The sequence below is a fragment of the Tigriopus californicus genome, chromosome 9 (genome assembly GCF_007210705.1).
Source record: "Tigriopus californicus strain San Diego chromosome 9, Tcal_SD_v2.1, whole genome shotgun sequence".
NCBI classification, from domain to species: domain Eukaryota; kingdom Metazoa; phylum Arthropoda; class Copepoda; order Harpacticoida; family Harpacticidae; genus Tigriopus; species Tigriopus californicus.
In genome coordinates this window covers 5287021-5306120 of record NC_081448.1, presented here as the reverse complement: position 1 = coordinate 5306120, position 19100 = coordinate 5287021, and the positions used below count along the sequence as shown (strand labels likewise).

The 19100-nt window shown below is 44.1% G+C and overlaps 2 long non-coding RNA genes across 2 annotated transcripts; one reads left to right on the top strand and one right to left on the bottom strand.

Annotated features, from left to right (window-relative positions):
- Positions 1–9586: 9586 nt before the first annotated feature.
- Positions 9587–11877, bottom strand: LOC131886998 (uncharacterized). Its single transcript, XR_009373969.1, has 3 exons — positions 11852–11877; positions 10630–10740; positions 9587–10554 (listed from the first exon to the last, which is right to left on the bottom strand). It is a non-coding gene; the product is annotated as an uncharacterized LOC131886998 (long non-coding RNA).
- A 2458-nt stretch (positions 11878–14335) lies between these two features.
- LOC131886299 (uncharacterized) lies at positions 14336–15905 on the top strand. Its single transcript, XR_009373906.1, has 2 exons — positions 14336–15201; positions 15617–15905. It is a non-coding gene; the product is annotated as an uncharacterized LOC131886299 (long non-coding RNA).
- Positions 15906–19100: the final 3195 nt, after the last annotated feature.

Sequence of the window (19100 nt, the reverse complement as noted above, 5' to 3'; positions counted from 1 at the left end):
CCAAAGCAGTGTTTTCACAAGTGATGGGGTATTTGTTCGATTCTCTCCCCTTTTTCTCGTCCTTCCTCTCTTTTTTCCTTCCCCCCCCGTCTCAACAAGTTCCAATATCAATCGGCATTTGCCATATGAAGAGGAAAAGGAAAATGGAACAGGAAACAGATTTGTCGCCTTTTCCACAGATTTTGGAACAAAGCCAACAAAGAAAGAGATTGAGAGGTTTTAAGTAGATTGACCAATATTGGTTTGGCTCTCTGAGCAGCAATCCAATATGCAAGAAACATCAAAGTTATAATTACTTCGTTTGTATTGACAACGATTCATCTGCAGGAGGAACTAACAAGATAATTTACATAGGATATCACTTTGCCTGTGCCCTCTGATTAACATTACAAACGCAAGCACAACAAATAAGTGACAAACTTTTTCTCAAAAGACCATTCATACTAGGCTTTCACTTTCCTGGGCCATTGTTTCATGTTCCATGAAGCTTCCAATGGTTCCATGAGTTATACAAAGGCAAATCCAATTGACGGCTATCTGGATTATGAAATATGGTCGCATTTATTTGCTAGCGTAAAAAAAGAAATATATGGAGTTTGGCCCGTGCAATATCCATCAGATATGATCGCCAAACCCGATGGTGGCAGTGGTGGTGGCGGAGGAGGAGGAGGAGAAGGAGAAGGAAAACGAAGAAGGAACAGCCTACGAACAGACCGAGATCCAGATTGCCATTCCCGGCTCTGCTGAATGAGGGAGCTTGGCCAGTCAGTCGAACACACAAAAGTCGTGATAAATGGTACAACAATATGCACAATCTTTCTTCTTCGTCTTCTCCTTCCTCCTATATGAAAATATGAGGACCAATGCATACATGCAAAGGCAGCAGAGACCTCCAACAAGGACCCAGGATCCAGAGCTTAGCATGGTCATATCAAAATGCGACAAAATCAAAACTCGAAGATATATTTGCTGGACGACGACGACGACGGCGGTTGTGAATGGCAACCCAAAAGAGGACATACAGAAGGTGAAAAAGTCCACCAGCCGTTTCCTCCTTCTTGGCTCTCTTTTCCTTTCGGTCCTCTTTTTCTTTTTTTTCGTTCCTCTTTTTTCGTTTCATTTCATCCACATGCAAATTGGAATTGAGGCTATAACACAATTGGCTATGGATCCAATAAAGGCAGTCAGCCAGGAGGGAATTCCGACTGGTCAAAGTGAAAGAGACATCCCAAGAATGACTGTCTAATATTCACAAGGGAAAGAAGGGGCTTTTGAAACCAAACCCTCGAGATAGGGGCTTCAAGCTCGTCGTCGTCGTCCCAACGAGCAACATGTACATTTATGTACGTGGCACAGTCCTAAACCATTACATATTCAATGGAAACAGATTTTATGGAAGAATTGGATTGGTCCTTCTACGCATGGTAAGTGAAGAGCAGCCAGCCCAGAAAAGAAACCATTGAAGACACCAGGGACCAACTCAATATCTAGTAGAACATCTAGCTCTAGAGATCGAGAAGCTGGAACAACGGAGAGGGGATACAAAGAGAACCTTTAGATTTATGCATATTTGGCCAATCTTGGAACCAAATGTGATGTGAATTTCTGAATGGCCCCTATTGATGGTCACTTTCCAAAATTGAGACATCTTCCATCCTTTGCGGCGGATAAACCCATTGTCCCCCTCCTCACTCATTCTCAGTCCCCCAACAACAACAATTTTCGGTTCAGCCATGGGACAATGCTCCCAATGTGTTCCTTCTCCATCGGGATAAAACAAGATTTGGGGATCAAATGAACGTGACTAAATCCCTTCAATATCCATCATTGCTGACCGGGTTTATGGCCAGTCTTGGATGGCTGGGCCATTTTTTAGAAGTGATCCGCTTGACTAACACATCACCCTAATGGACTTTTTTTGGACGGACGGACGGACAAACGAACGAACGAACGGAAAGATGGATACAAGAGGGATTCGCTTAAATGAGAAGCAATCAGTATTGTGCCCAACAAGGAGTCAAATTGTGCTAGCCCCCACTGTATGAAGTATACCATCCGACTTGACTCACTCTTCTCGAACTCCCCTCTCTTCTCTCTACAGTGCGTAGCGTAAAAGGACTGTCTGGGGTGGTAGGGTTCGGCCAACATCTTTTTTTGTGTGTAATGATCTCATTTACTGGTTTTTTCCCTGGTCTGGTTCGGGTGGTTTCGGGCCATTCATTCCTGCCAACAACCTACTTACGGTATGTGTGGTCCTGATCAAACAAAGTTGTTGTCTATGCAGACACCTTACTTCCTCTTTCATCGAGGTTCATTAATTGGTAGAATTGGGATTTTTACTTGCGAGCTGAAAACGAGGCTTTGATAGTGGATCTTTCAAAGGATCCATGTCCCAGTGACTCAATGGCTCAATTGAGAGTGAAACGCTGAAATTGGAATTAATGAAGGTACTATCTAACATCGGACACATACAGAGCTACATAGGTTGGTTCCTACTACGAAGGTCCCACTGACTTCTAGTCAAATGATTGGAATAGTTGGACGCCACTTTGGTCTCTCTCTCTTTCTCTCTCCTCTTCTCCTCTGCTCCTCTCCTCCTCTTTGGTGAAGTAACCATTAATTGTCTAATGACTCCCATGGAACGAAGTCTGAATAAAGCCATTGAGTCATTCGATATCATTAAGAAGCTCAAGGTGATTAGTTTGAAAACGAGAATGTTCGGTTTTTGGTCCCATTCAGAACAGACTGAGATTCAATGAGTTTTGAAAGACGCCTGATCGATAAGCTTCCACTTCAGCGTACAGTGTAGCCTGAACATATCACCTTTCAATGAAGCCATCTTTGCCGATAAGCAAACAAATCCATCTTGTTTTTTTCGACCTGCCTTCAGCTCGTCGTCGGATGGTGTCATCCGTTTCATTGACTACTTCAATATCCCGGTGGTGAACCATGTACCTTCTTCAACATGGAGCCAGCCATGCTCTACATCGTATATATACTGTACTATGTAGTCGTACATTCAGAATCGACTCGAGAGAGCATGGGAGAGGATGTCGATGATCCAACGTTCATCTTTCGGTCTGAGAGCAAGAGGAAACAGGGTGAAGAGGAATCAATCAATTGAAGCCCTCCTACATGCATAACGTCGCACAGTACAAAGTGCTGTGCATACCCAGAACATCCTACCACCCTCGTTCAAAAAGAGAAAAAAGAAAGGAACACGATAAGCTTTCAATTTTATCAGTTCAAAATATCGCTTTCATCAGTGTGAACTTCCGATCAAGCCGTGACGAGACCAGGCGCCGCGCTCAATTCCTGATCCCTATCAAGCCCACGGGCTTAAGCAAAGTGAAATGCCCAAAAATTGAAGCGACCCATGTTTTTTTATAAAAAAAAAAAGTGACGCTTCAAATTGAGTTAATGGAGAGGCGATTGAGAATCCATATTATTGGACCGGGCGATTCAGGGGAAGTCAAAGTCGAGCCATTGATGGATGAAGATGTTAAACCTGATGATTTCAGACAAAAGGATCGCTTCAAAAAATGACACCTCATCGTCTTGATCGTGGCCATCGGAGACTCTACTCCATTCAAGCAGTGCTGCACATTGCTAGGCTTTTTCTTATCCGTCGTCACACTTGACTACAACTGAACGAAATCTGGATTGTCATGATAAAGGATCCCAAAATTCTCGTAACCGTTTTATTCAACCTCAACGAGGTGGTTGTCTACGGCACAGAGTGCCTACAGTATTTGGAAATTCCCATAATCGAAGCCATTGTACGTATGTACTGGGACAATATTTTCTGTTATTGAGGAGAATTCTTTTCTACGGAGTTCATTTTCCATCATCGGGATTTTGCGGTGGAACGTTTTTCTTCTACTTGGCTAATTCAAAGGACCATTCGAATCAAGTAAAATCCATCCCTAATGGTTGTACTGGTGGAGGTGAGCTTGTTTGGAAAACGAATGTATCTCGTCATTCGATTCGAAGTGGAGATTCGTGCAAATTTCTCCACTCGTCGACTTAACGGGACATGAATAAATCACCAAATCGGAAGGAGGCAGGCCCCTCACAACTCACAAACAAGCTCCGATTTAGTACCTAAGCGTGGTGCTCGTATTTCAATGGCTTTCGACAAGCACGATCAAACTATTTTTTTGTACGTCGTCCACAGTAAAGCTCAGATCGGCCAATCTCCTGAGGAGGTAAAAGTGATTCCCATGTTGCAGCTTTTCTCCATGGGCGGAATAATCCTTTATTTCCAACTTGGTACGTGACTTCAATCGGTTCTCATAATTTCCAGATTCATATTTTTCATCATTACCCGCCCAGTATTGTGCCAGCCAGTGGTTCACCATTGGTTAGCTTTGTTGGACAATAAATGAGAGAAATAATCACTCCAAGGAAGCAATAAACATGGGTGTCCATGAAATCTTGGACATTACGGCCTCGGCTTCAAACGAATTTTGAGCGTTTATCGTTTTCGACTCTTGTACGTAGAAGTGAACACAGCTCAGGGGTTGGATGGAAAGTGGTACTGTACTCCAACTAACCAAGATGCGTTGGTTGTGACGAGTGTTTGCTACTCGGTAGATCTTTATTCAGGTCTGGATAGCTTCCCAATGTTCCATGGATCCTGTCTGCGAAGGTATCTTTGGACAAATTGATTCTTGACAATCAAAAGGAATCTCCCTCCCCCTTTTCCTCCTGTGGGGGCTGAAACCCTCCATTCTGTACCAAAAACACTGACTGAAATAATTGCCCATCATACATCTGCCCTTCTCCACATTCATGGACCAAGCCCATCACTTTCCCAAAATGTCTCACGGGGGCCCTGCTAATTCATCCAAGTGACCGGTTCCAAGGTGTTTCACATTCATGGGCTCAGGTCCACCCGGTCTACCCCGGCTACCCCACAGTGAGAAAACCCGACACAATACAGTGATTAATTGATGAACGGTGGAAACGGTGGTGTGTGTATGTGTGTGTGAAGGTACTATAGACAACATGTTGAAGGAATCGCGGCTAGCTTTTTCCATAGCCTGTCCATGACGGCTAAGAAGAGGCAGAAGAAAACGATAGATATATGAACGGACGGACACACGAACGGGGGACGTTCGTTAATACATGAATATCCATTGTAGTAGTACAGCATGTCAGTCTGAGCCTGGGCGAGTCTTTGCTTTGGACCTGTATGCTATGAAAAGAAACTCAATTGAGATGAATCATGTGAATGAGCCGGAGATGATCCAAAGCCAACCTGGACAAGGTGGGCGCCTTGTTCTTGATGAAGGCGGAGGAGACCCGAGCCCACTCTTAATCTCAAAAAATAGCATGTATCCTTTGATGATGCATTTCGTCGCCTTTATTGCTTCTTGGCCACAGGCGATCAACATTGAACACCAAGAGCTTGGCACAGAACACGGTAGAGGATACGATGAGCCAGATTCGATCAAGGGGTTCAGATGTAGGTCGGAGTTGGAACGTTTTCTCAGGATCAATGTCTTTCAGCAAACATGGGAACAAAGTACGCGGCACATTCCAGAACTCATTCATCGAGAGATTAAAATGACGGAGATCCATCTTAAAATTGTACGTTCCCTATCTCTTGTAGTACACGGGAGGAAATGGCAGTTCTAGTACTCAAAACTTACACTGGGATGACTCAAATTGGAAATGCCGAAATTGAGAGCACGGTCTGTTTTTGGCAAAGGCTCACAAATCATTTGTCGTCTTTGGTCGGGGGCGCACTTATCATCATTATTAGCTCCACATGAGATGTCTGTGGGTTTTGACTACGTAAAGCACATGAGTGCAAGCAAATGTTGAACGTAAACCGGCAGTTTAGCCGTGTGACTTCTTCATTCATGTACTACGTACATGCCACATTCATAAGCTAACACTCGCACTCACCACCGTACGTATGTACGTAGTAGACTGAGCACAATCCACGAGTCAATACATTTGCTACACAATGAAAGAAGCAACAACTCTTGGCCAAGTGAAGGTGAGAAAAATGCACAAAAAGCCTCAACTAGGAGAGCTTCATGGTAATTTTCGCTTCATTGAACGATGTAGGACTCGTCTTGCGGGACAAGAAGTGCAAATTTGCACGTTTCTCGCCAATGTTCAGACAAGGGCCGAGAAATAGAAAATTCAGGGCTTCTTCTCATGCACCCACCTCCTGCGAGTGTACAAGTAGATCAACAACATTTCACAATCGACGAGCTTCCAACGCACCAATCAGCCCAGCCAAGTCATCGATAGCGATTAATCCAGTTGATCTGGCCTCGGCTGATTGGCTTTAATGGCTTGGTGCGTGATTTTTATTGACTCTAAATTATGGATTTGACCTTTTCAATAGAACTACTCAGCGGATCTCTCGTCACCCCGCCTAACTCGGCAGACGATGAGGATTGCGAGGGGGGAGACGGACAAACGCGCTATGATATTGATGGTGGAAAGCTGGATCCGTGCCGAACTAAACACCCTCCCCTCCAATGAATATCCAAGTCATATTTCACCAGATTTGAGAATCGGATTAGAGCTTTCAAAAAAACTCACATTATTATTACTACTAATATTACTGCTGCTATCAGATACCGTTGGCCATGGGTGATTTTCAAGGGTCGAAGTCAGTTTAGCGACCATCGGCTCTTCAGGCTGAAAGACTTCCAATATCTCAGATTAAGCCTCTCTTTATAGCCTTTTCAAAAAAGATCTCCTGATCACAATCATTTAAATATGGCCCATCATTCACACAAATCAGAATCCTGTGCAACGGACTCCATGGCTCGTATTTTATGGTGAATGATCCGTTGTCGAAAATATCACGGAAAATAAGAAAAACCACCCCGAGTATCACCTATCACTTTTCGTCTGAACGGGGAGACCTTGAAATTATGCCATGGTACCATTTGAAAGAGCTTCTTCGACGATGAAGAAGGTGAAGAAAGGGTTGAATTTGAATTTTCGAGTGTTGGCCAATAAATTGTCGGTGTCTTGGAGGGGTTTTCAAACATTGATTGAGCATGAAATGGTCACTTGAGGGCATTTTTCACATTCAGATGGGCTTCCATTGGCCTATTGTCTCCATGGGTGAATAAGTGAGGAGCTATAATCAAGAAACCCATCACTTAATGGTCCCCTACAGCTAAATTAGAGCCTTGAGTGATCAAGAATCGGAATCTCTACTTGATCATACGTACGCACGGTCGTGAATAGTGGCCACAAAAGTCGCCACAAGTACAGAAATAAGTACATTCACCCGTCTAGGCTATCATTACAATCCTAAAACATGTATGAGCGTACATTTAACCTGGTTGGAAAGACCTTGTAGATATGTTGTGCCACATTAATGCCATGCTCGAGTTTTCTGGACCCACCGGAACTTCCCGAGTACATTAATCAGAGCATTGGACTTGTCAAGATCTAATGTGATTGTTCTCCGCGAAAAATGACCCCCTTGAGTACGAGATGAGAGGAGACTGAGCGAGCACACAAAGTGCAGGAAATGCTCCCAGTCCCAGAAAATAGACACCAAACGGGGAACAAATGGCGACTCGATCTTTGAGGGTTTGCACTTTGAAAACTCTCTCTCGGTGGTTGGATGGTGGACTTGGGTGCACTTCGAGCCCAGGCTCCCCACCAAGCAAGCATTACCAAGTTAGAAATTAATTTACCTCGAATTGATTAATGGTGGCGAAGAACACACAGGAAATAAGTGACTTGGCTTCTATCAATAAACGTCTTCGGCTCAGATCCACAATCTGGCGTGCCAACAAAAATCTACGGCTTTGGTAGCCATACCCAATAGGTAGGGTGTACTACGTACTGCACGGGTTTACACCACCAAGACGTTGTACGCACCATGTACGTAGGTGCACTTATAAACCAAGAACCAAGAGAAGAGACATGCCTCACTATTGGAAGCTGAATGGTTGGCTCAACCATTAATCCCTGTGGTGTCTAAGAAAAGAGCCTGCTGCAAAAAGCGGGGAGAATTCGTCATGAAAGTTTGAGAAGATCCTATAATTTTGTCCATCAAACGGACAGATGGAGGTTCGAGGAACATCAATGTATTAGTACAGGTAGCATTAGTGGTAGGAGCAGAGTGTGCGTACGTGTCTCAAGTCTTTGCCCCAAAACAAGAGGGCATTAATAAGCTATTGGCCATCTGACTCTCTTCAAATTGGAGGCGAAGCCAGCCCAGACAAGCAGCAGTCAACCAAAGGAGGTCGGTCAATCTAATGATCGGACATGTGGAAAATAAGTTTGAATGTCGCAGCAGATCCTGCGCATGTTAGCGACACTTTTTTAGGAGATGGGAAAAGATGACTATCAACATTTGAGTTTCCGGCACGCGGACTAACTGTCAAATGAAAATGCAAGTTCACGGAATACCTGAAATGGCACCCGAGTAACCGCGAGTGACAGTTGATAGGAAGTTGATTACATTTTGATTGATAGAATCTGATAAGGGCAAAAAAAGCCAAGGCCGATTTTCTAATTAAAGCCAGGCGCAAGAGCATGAGTATGTAACCCTTTGTCTTTCATACTACAAGAACGACAAAGATGATCTTATAGTATGAGTGTAGTAATTACCACGAGTTGACATAATCCGGCTCGAAATGATTTGTTTTATCCAGTCCTTTTTCTGCTCTCCAATGCCTAGATCTCCCCCATCTCTCAAAAACTGTCAAAATGATCATGAGGAAAATTCTGCAGATTTCATCTTTCATCAAGGATCCCAACCTCTCCCGAGAGCCCGAAAGCTACTTCAATATTTATGGAACAGTTATGGGACAGCGAAGTCTTTCTGAACCTCTTTTATGAACCTGCTTCCTATTCTTGGGCTGGGCTTCTCAAAAACTAGCGGCGTCTTAAGGCGGATTGTGAAAGGACCAATAAATGAGCCAAGGATCTGGTCTTTTCACACTTCGTGTTCAATCACTCGCAATCAAAGGCTAGCAACAAAACTCCATTCAACAAACATGAGCTCTATGGAGCCCAACCCTGTGACAGATTCTCCGAGAAAGCGATGAACATTACATCCAAGCTACCATTTGTTTTGATTAGCGAAACCACGAGGTTTTCTGACTTGGTATTCTCTTGGGATGAAAATAAGAAGATATGACAAAGCGACCCCGGATTTCTTGCCTGATGTTGATAATGGGAACACATTGGCCTTTGAAACTCCGGTGATAATGGATCCTGCACAAAAAGTTCATTCCTGAGTTCGTTTCAGAATCTGTACTAACAGAAGTACCTTATATATTATATACCCATCAGCCCCGACCTCTCTAAAATTGCGCACATGACGAGTGAAATAGGGGGGGGGGAAAGGGGGGAGTGAAACTCTTTAACCGAATCGATAATCCTGCGAGGAGGGTACGTAAATCCAATTCCAAACCTAATTAGAGAGCCTTGGGAGATCAAAGACCTCAACGTCTTGTCAACTATCGGACTTTGGTCTCCTCTGACCCCAAAACCTTGCCCGAGGCGAAACGGACCAAGCAAACGGCTCGAATTGAGAAAATCAGATCCTTACCTCGAGGTAGTTCGCCTGGAACAGATAGTCAATTTCACGATACTTTGATTTCCCGGCACGGTTCCGTTAGCTCTGGCCTTCTCCTTGCTTTTGCTGGGACGCCGCCCAAGACGTTGGTGGGATTTTCTGGTCAAAACTTTCCAGTCTTGGAAGGGCAAAGCCTAAACAGATTGCAACCATCTAACCATCTGGCCGAATGATTGGGAACATTGAATGACATGGATTCCTATTCAAATTGGGCGTCGACACTTCTGGTTCTCGAAACTTGGAAGAATGAGTCTCTACCAAGGCGATGCCTTCATAAGAGAAGTTGTCCAATGTTAGTTCATGGTGATACCGAGATGCTTGAGGCGTATTATATGGCCAAAAATCGAGAGATCCCTCTCCGAGATGGAAGCTCGCCTAGTTGGAAGTTGGCAGTATACGTACGGAGAGCAGTAGTCACTCCAAGATCGCCTGAGATTGGCTTGGAGCCTGAAGTATCATCATCAGATACAATATTGGTCTTCACGGAAGTCTTCCTCATCTTGGGACCGAAGCGGAGTGAACCCTTCTTTTCGAAGCCTTTTAGATCATCCTTTTGCCCTCAAGTGGAGTTTGGGATCTCCGCTCCCAGTTCCCTCAACTAGTATGGATAGGAGGGATCTCGAGACGAGGCAGATGGCTTTGTTTCGAGCACTTTATCAAGCCGATATTGAGTTCTGCTCTCGCTTGACCGAAAAGACCCATCGTCCATCCCGCCTCTAGCTTACCCATCTTCGTATAACATTCGTATCTACGGTACAGTGTGGATCCCCTATCCAAGGAATCAGAGAAGATTGCCTCTGCTTCGTCTGGTCAAATTGAGTGGATCACTTGAAGATGAGAGGGCATTTGGGGACCAAAGGGAAATCAAATCACCCTTGCACTACTTCGAAGGGGATTGGCCACCTCTCTGATCTTCAACGGGCTTTCGATTTGTTCTGGGCAAAAGATTCAGCTACAGCGAATGACCAATTTGTCTGCAAACAAATGGTTTTGGAATAGCTTGAGACAATTCATCAAAGGACATTGTTTCGTCTGGGATTTAGCTTCACCTCGCTATTCCAATGGTTGTGGGCGATACGGTGTTGTTTATTGGAGCGGCTCCAAATTCCAAGGATTGGTCAAAAGGGTCAAAACGGGCGCCAGCCTCTATAATGAGATTGCTTATTGAAGCAAACATTGAGTATATGAGATGTGGCAAAGTGAAAGGAGTGCTTCTTGATCTCCTATATAGCTATGGATGTCACATTCCACCAGAACCAATGATCCAAAAAATGTTCAAGGCGTCTGGTGTGCTGAACACCTCGTTGAATTTTCTATCGTTCTAGCTTTTGCGTGGACTCAACATAATTTCTTATTTCATTTCAAGGGCTTTAAGTTCGACAGAATCTTCACATTTTTTCTATGGAAGGAGATCACTTTTTTGATTGATAAAACGTGACCCTTTCAAAGAAGCAAACATCCTCCTGAAACAGATAGTGGGGGCAATTGGTATTTTTCATATTCTTTTAGCAATCAACCTTACAACCCATCACGATTTTTGGGAGATTAGCTTGACATTTTTGTACTGGTCAGAAGCAATTTTCCCTATGGTTCAGACGAGTTCAGACTATGCTGCAAGTAGGTTTTAAAATGAGATTGATTTGCAAACTGTTACAAAAATGGCATATCATAATATTTTTTAGAACAAAATAATCGACTTGAGTACTTAAGATTTTGACCTTGAAACTGACGATATTTCCTGTTTAACCCTTTTCTCAGTTGTTGTCGAGCAACCTCACCAAGTGAAGGAACGCCGGCTAGTCGCAATTCAGAACTTCAGATAGAGCTAGAGCAGAATTGTCCACTCTGACTTCAACAGAAATAGGTCATGGAGGTCGCAGTTTTAATCGGTGCCCACCGAATCACTCCTTTCATGGTTGCAATTATTGATAAATTTCATCTAATATGGCCCGGTCTTCATCGATCTAACCTTTCATGGTACATAATGATTAACTTTCAAAATCCAGGATCACGACAAGAGTTTTTCGACATTTTTCTGCTCCAAGAAAGGTGGAACAAGCGTGGTTAACTTTCAACGTGTACTTCAATGTTCATGGCCCTCACTGACAACAAAAGTGTTCTGCAATTTTATCTGATATCGTCCCACTCGTCCTCACTGTTCTTCCTGCAAGTCTAATTTCGCAGTACGTCCATATTCGGTATTGGATCACCAATGAAGTTTGAAACAAACTGCGGACACAAGGATAATTAAGACAGTAATAGAATCCTTACTTGAGTAACTTGATATTCATTTCATCGTACCATAAACAAGCTGCCCCATAGATAGAAATATATAGCCACAGACCATATAATGACTAGACCTCGCATAGCGCGAGGAAAAATGCGAACACTTGCCTTCATCAGCTGGTACATAAATTTTGGTGTACAGTAACTCATGCTTTTTCATCTGCCACGGTGGCCGGATTCTGAGTGAGTTTGCCACCGATGGCGTTCGTTGAAGACCCAGCGATTTTAGGTCGTTAGTCGTTACTACTGATCAGACAGTCACCCTCTTCTTTTTTGGTGTACAGAGTTGTTGACTTAAAATCCATTTTCCTCTGCACTGAGGTCGGGCCAATGCAACATCTAGGCGTTATATGATCTGTGTATATAGCCCTCTAGGCTGCCCTAAGCATCTTCCCCCCAAAATTGGATCTCTATGACGATGGAATCTACAATTCTAACTAACTTGGATAGCGTGACCAAAGCCCTTTCAATTTTAGTAAGACATATCTTTTTAGTTAACACGGCAATTTGAGTACTATTCACCCCATTGTTATGCTCAATTTTAGCTAAAGTTTACAAGAATTTTACATATATTTTATGTTATATCCCACGGAAAATCAATGACTTCGGTAGCACAATGTACCGTACACACATTTCAATTATAGCTTTCTACGAGTAATTAATGTAGCAATCTAGGACTGCCTGACATAGCCGTCGATTAAAGTAAGGGTGTCAAACAACTCCATTATATTATTACGTCGATTGTTACGGTGAAAAATAGACATAGAACGGCGAATTGGCTCCTTAAAGCAAGATATGGTCACCATAGTGACCATCGAACAGGGTTGCTAATTAGACATTTCAGAGACTTCATTTTGTATGATTTCCAGGGGGAAATTGGGCGGCCTCTCTTTCAATGATTTTATTTCACAGCGTTTTGACTTCACAATCCCAATTTCCCGCGATAGTATAGTTTAACGTATAGTTTGTCGTTCGGATAGACTATCGAAGGTTCAGAAATGCGTTTCCTTACCGGTACTTGGAATGCTATGCCCAGCAATTCAAGAGGATAAGTTGATGATTTGTATTGCAATATATCAATATAATAGAGTCAAAATCACTGCAGTATAAGATACTTCAACAAGTTACTGGTTTGGAAAATCTATTTGCATGTGTAGGGATCTAAGTGAGAGCCCTAGCATGTGGATGAAAGTAGACGTACTGAATGGTTTAGTGTCTGCAAAAATGTCAATTTAAGTACGGTAAGACGAAGAACGTCTGTGTCAGGATGGCTGGGTAGCCGCAGCCTTTACATCCCCGCATGTTTTCTACAATTCTTTCATGAGGGGAGGAAAAGTTCAGAGAAGGCATGCTTAGAGTTAGTGATGATGAAGTGTGGCGTATTATCAGACAACAAGGTCCGGATAGAGGATGGCGTGTGACAAGAATCAAGGGTTCTGATGGAGGGTGACGTGTTGCCAGAACGAGGGGTCCGGATGGAGCGTGGCGTGTTGCAAGAACGAAGGGTCCGGATGGAGGGTGGCGTGTTGCAAGAAAAGTAGACGGGATGCCTAAGGTCATTGCCACCATTAAAGGCACAGGTGGGAGCATGAAGACTCGTACGAAGGTTGTCGTTAGATCGAGGCCAAGAACGATAGTGGGTCCGGAGATCCGGAGGAGCGAAGGTCCGCTAAGACTAAGGCTTGCTGCTGTGGGCATATGTGTCCGGCAGGACGGGTTTGAAGCTGGTGCTTTGATACCCTAAGGAACAGTGGCCAGTTGCCAAGAGGATTGATCCGGATGGAGGGGGCGGGATGCCAAATCATGGGTGTGCAAGTAACAGAGGGACTGTAGGGATACAATTGAGAGACCTAGCATGTAGATGCTATCAGAGGTACCGCATGGTGGAATAGTTCTTAATAGAGGACTTGTTATTTGGCGAGGGAGCCGAAAAAATCTCAGAAATCTCGTGAGTGTCATTTCTCTCACTAGTCCTCTAGTTCTTAGCATGTCTAGTTAAAAAGGATGGAGGACGCATGCATCAGGGTGGCGGGGATGCCTCTACATACACCTGCAAGCGAACTGCACACAACCAAGATTGATCGATTTTCATTGGGGCATTTTTTCCCAAATTTCGAAACGGAAAGCACCCATCTTTAAAGAAAACATTGTTAAGAGCCTTGTTATTGCATAAATTGTTTTTCAGGGCTTTTGGATGATGATGAGAATGATAACATGGGTCAAGTTGTCCACTGGGTTGAGTTGTTCTGGAACCAGTTCAGACATTTGGACTATAAGATCAGAATTCATTTGATATTTTGGCCAACTTTCACACATCTTGCTCTTGGAGTGGCAAATTATAATTATTACTGCACGATTGGTTGTATCAAATGTGAAACCTCTTGATCTCACCAATATAATCTGGTTATAAAGAGTTAATAAAAAAAAGATAGGCCACAAATAATTTTTGACCTACTTTGGGATTCAATAACTGGCAAACCTTTTTTCCAGCCCACAGTCCCTATTTCTAGAGTTGTGGAAGTGCGTCGTCGTCGTTAGATCGGTCAATTGTCCCTAAAGAGAAAGGAAAATGAGTGAGGGTGGTATGGATACTGTCCGTTTACCTGCACACTATCATGACATGTCGGACGACGAGGCCTCCCAAAATGATAGCATCACCGTCCTTGACCATGACGCCATGGACGATGTAGGCCGCGAGGTCGAGGTGGTTGACCTGACCTCCACACCTGCGGGTCCCAAAGTCTCTCGCAAAACAGTGTTCAGAAACGGCACCGAAATTGAAACCACCCCTACCCTCTTCAGACCCAGTGGGCTAGGGCCATTGAAACTGACACGGGACGTTGGGACCATGACCCCACCGATTGAAAACTCGACAAGTTCTAAGACTGGATCTTTAAAATGTGGCGTATGTCTGGAATCATTTGAGAAACTCACTCGGGAACTAAGCAGACACCTCTCATCCTTGAGTTGCGGTCACGTATTTTGCGAACCTTGCATTGCATCGCAAAGGAGGGTTACCAATCGTAGGTTATGTCCCACTTGCCGACGATCCTCTCACTCTGAGCAAAGGCTGTTCTTCTAGGGATTCCAGTCTTGATTTGGTATGAATTGACCCCGACCCTTGCGGACCCTGATGGCTGGCTAAGGACGATTCCTTTCATTATTGACCCTTGCCAATTGGCTAAAACTCATTTGTGATACTCCAGTTGCCTTTCGTTCGACTTGTCTGCTATGGTTTTATTGGAGTGGCACCTTCCCTTTAGACATCCCAATTATTGTTCCTGTCAACCGACAAGATAAATATATTATTGTCTCAAAGGACCCCGAAAAGTTTGGTACGTTTTTTTTGTCAGACTCGTTTCATTGGCAGATAATTTACGATATGTGGAACAGTCCCCTTGGTCATGGGACGAGGATTAACAGGATCCCACGTATCTAGTAGACCTTGTTAACCTTCTTTTTTTCTGATGCCTTCAACATTAAGACGCCGTCATGTCAGAGGAGTATGGTTTTGTCATGAGTTTGTCAATTCTGGGTCTGGAACCATTTCATTCTTGTTAGACAATAGCACCACCACCCAGTGGTAGGGCGGCATTCAAAGTGCAAATTGAAGGTTTTTTAGGTTCCCAAATGATGGCTTGTTTAGTCTTGTTAATACCAATATTGGATTATTTCACCTGTCAAGCTTGACACCGACTGTTTTGGAGCAATTTGACACAGGCACCAATTTTCTTCCCTTTGAAATTTCAGTACTTATCGGAGGAGGACCCTTTCGCTCGGATTCTACGTAACTTGTACGTACTGGCACATAACTTGAATTCCGAATCCGCACAACCCCATGCAGGCTCGTCATCATCAACATCATCATCTACTTTGGCTGCCTTTTTAAGGTTTGACAAGTGGAGGCTCCCGGAGTTTTGCACATAAAAGCATTTCGTCAAAAGTTCCAATTTTGCCCGCTAATTACTCCCCTCAACCTGACAGCCATCTCGGAAAACTACAATCAACTTTTCCCAAATAGAGCGTGTTTCTGATTTTTCCATGCCGTTCCCTGTTAGGCTCTATATCTTTGGTGGTCGCAGAAGAAGAGGACGAAGGAAAACGAGAAACACCCATGTGGGTGGCAGCAGCCACGCCAAATGAGTCCCTGGCAAGTAATTGCCAAGAACTTCCAAAGACCTCAATCGTTCGGAAGACCAACAAGGCCAAGAAGATTCAACCCAGTCAAAGACTCCCCTAAGAGTGATGGGATTCTACTCCCCAGGCAACAACAACATCAGCCACAACAGCCACAACAGCCACACCACCACTACCGCTACTAACAACAACACCACCAGTACCAGAGTCAGTTTGGGGCTTTCGGAACGAACGAGCAACTTTCCGTGGGATTAATCCAAAACTTTGCGGAAAAATGTTCGTTTGTCAAGTTTAAAGACAGGGCTACATTTTTCTTTGGGCAAGTTTGGCAATCAAACTGTGGGCAATGCATTGGATCCAAGCTATTTTGCTGTGGTGGGAACAAGCGAGAACATGAAAGAGAAAGAGAGAGAAAGGAAGGTTTCATTGGAAGTCTGGAAGACGGAACCCGCTATTTGATGGGAGATGATGTGCCATGGAACTAGCACCCATCACCCCACCACCTTACTTTTCACACACCACCCGACAAGTTTGAGAAATGGCCAGCGTATGGAGTGGAAGGATGTGAACATTAAAAGACCAAAGTAAAAAGTAAGAGTAAGGGAGCAAGCAACCTGATGATGAGGTGACGAGTTCGAAATTCAGGAAGCTTGCACAACAATTGTGTGTGTGTGTGCGTGCGTGCGTGTGTGGCAAAGCAGAGTTTTAACAGGTGAGTGAGGTGAGCCTCGGTAGTTGGTACGGGAGAGTTGGAAATTGTTCGAATTCTTTCAGAACGACCTTTTTTAGATTAAAATGCAGTCAACTTTGAAAAGAGGACACATTCCATTCCAAGAGATCCATGGTGATGGCAGAAGTAGTATGTCTTATGGAAGTGAAGAAAATAGGTCTCTTCTGGTGGATCTTCTCTCGTGTGCCTACTAGCACCCGCTTGCTGCTGGTCGGTCGAGAAAGGAATAGCGGTGATAGCAGCACGAGGAACTGGAAATAAGCAATAAATTGAAGACGACCGAGAGACATTACAAGGGTTCATTAGTATTCGTTTTATGTGTTGGAATTGATACAAAGACTCCTGGGGACGGATTCAGTTGGGCTGTGTGAGAGAGAGCAGAAAATTACCCCCATATTTCAGGGGATTTAATTCCAAAGACTAAGCGATCAAGGCTTTATAGCCTTTCATTTACAGAGTTAATGAAGGAAGAGAAGTCAAAGTCGTCGTCGTCGTCGTCGTCGTCTTTCTCGCCTTCGTTGTCGACGTTTCTCGCTCTATTTCTCTCTTTCACTTTTACTCATCGTTCCAAAGCGAGCAAGGCGAGGTGGAAGAGAGACAGAGAGAGAGAGAGACATAGTAAAAAAGGGAACACGTTGGAACATAGGCTCAAGTTTGGAGAAAACTCTGAAAAATATCCGATGGGACTTGGAATTCTCAGCCAATCCGATCCCAACGATTTCCGTCGAATTCCCAAAACTCCTCCAAAAGATAAGAACCCGTAGAGAAGGCTCAGACTGAGAGCGAAAGAGAGATGGAACACACACGCACTTCCTCCAGGGTGCACGAGGGTATTGAATAGAAACACTCTTCAGATGGAAGACTTAGAAGCTAGGAATCTGTCCCTGGGACCAACTTCGAATAGGGGACCAATTAATTCCAGTCACGGCAACTGAAAGTTATGGACGATTAAGACCGAACCCATTTTCTTTCTTCTTCTTCTTCTTCTTCTTCTTGCTCGTTGATTTCCTTTCTTCTTGCTCAACGGCTTCCAATTTGGAGGTCTCTGACACAATACAATACACGCATCTACACACTTATCAAAGAAGGATGGACCCTACTCTGTTGTTCCAAGGGCAAATCACCAACTTTGCTCCACACCCTGATTTGTTTTTCCCTTGGTTCTCCATCCATCCCCCCCCCATTCTTCTTAGAAACATCTCTCTTACTCCCTATGTACAATACATAGAGCCTAGTGGTGGAACAGCCCGACTCCTCGTCATTGGTACATAAGCAGAGCAATGAGGCATCTCGTGTAAATCGATTTTTCTCGTCTTAATGTTTTCTGGTCCACACCTACCACTTTGGTTGAAAGAGAAATCTCTCCCATCCACATCTTCTTTCTAGTTCCACCACTTGCCATCCATCGGAATCGTGGAACGAAACAAGAGCGAACCCGAGGAAAAACGACCGAGTTTTTCTCTCTTTCGAATCTTGGAAAATGTGTTCCATCACTCAGTGGTGACGTAGGTACGGATTGGCACACTCTGCCACTCGACAACGTTGGTCTTTCCTTTGCGAGAAAAAGGCCAACACTGTGTTTGATGTTCGGATAAAATGTTGGTTCACTTCCGGGGTCAATTAGAGTCGACGACTGTTTCCCGAGTTTCAGACCGGCATTGACAGAGGGATACCATTACGACCGCTATGAAAGTTTTAGCAGTCTCTATTAGTTTGAGCTTTTCTCCATTATCAGCGGGAAACAAACAGAAATTTCCAGGGGATTCTTTTTCTCTCGTCGCTCGTTCCATGGTCGTACGAGGTGGGCGAAGGAGCCGGTGACTCCGGGGGTGTAAAAAATCATGCCCATTTGCTGCAGGCCAACCAGTTTACTAAACTATCTGACATATTTGCTGCACGTGTGTACGTGCGTACGTGAGTTTGAAGAGTGAAAACGAACACGTCCGCGAGTGAGAGATCATGAGAGAGTCGGAAGTTGTTTTACATTTCGGACTGGCTATCTTTGGAAAGGCCGTCATTATTTTCCCCTGGTCCTTTTCCACTCACCTCCAATCTATTCTCGTTCCTGCCAAGGATTTTAATGGGTCTGAAAGGTGTCTTAGGGCATTGGACTTGAGGGTGTGGGTGCCTGTGTGGGTAACCTATCTTCTTCGAAACTTTTCTCCCTACAGTCTCATTTCCCAGTATGGGGAAGTATATTTGAGTTCCTTGGAAGACCGACCGACACGAGAGTTTACCAGTCAACTCTTCGAAACTTGAACGACTCCTTGTGCTTTCTATCTTCGAGTAAGGAGAAGTGGTGAGGTGGTGGTGGTTGAAGCCCCACTTTTCTGCTTCGATCTGGGACCAAGGAGGGACATGGGGGGG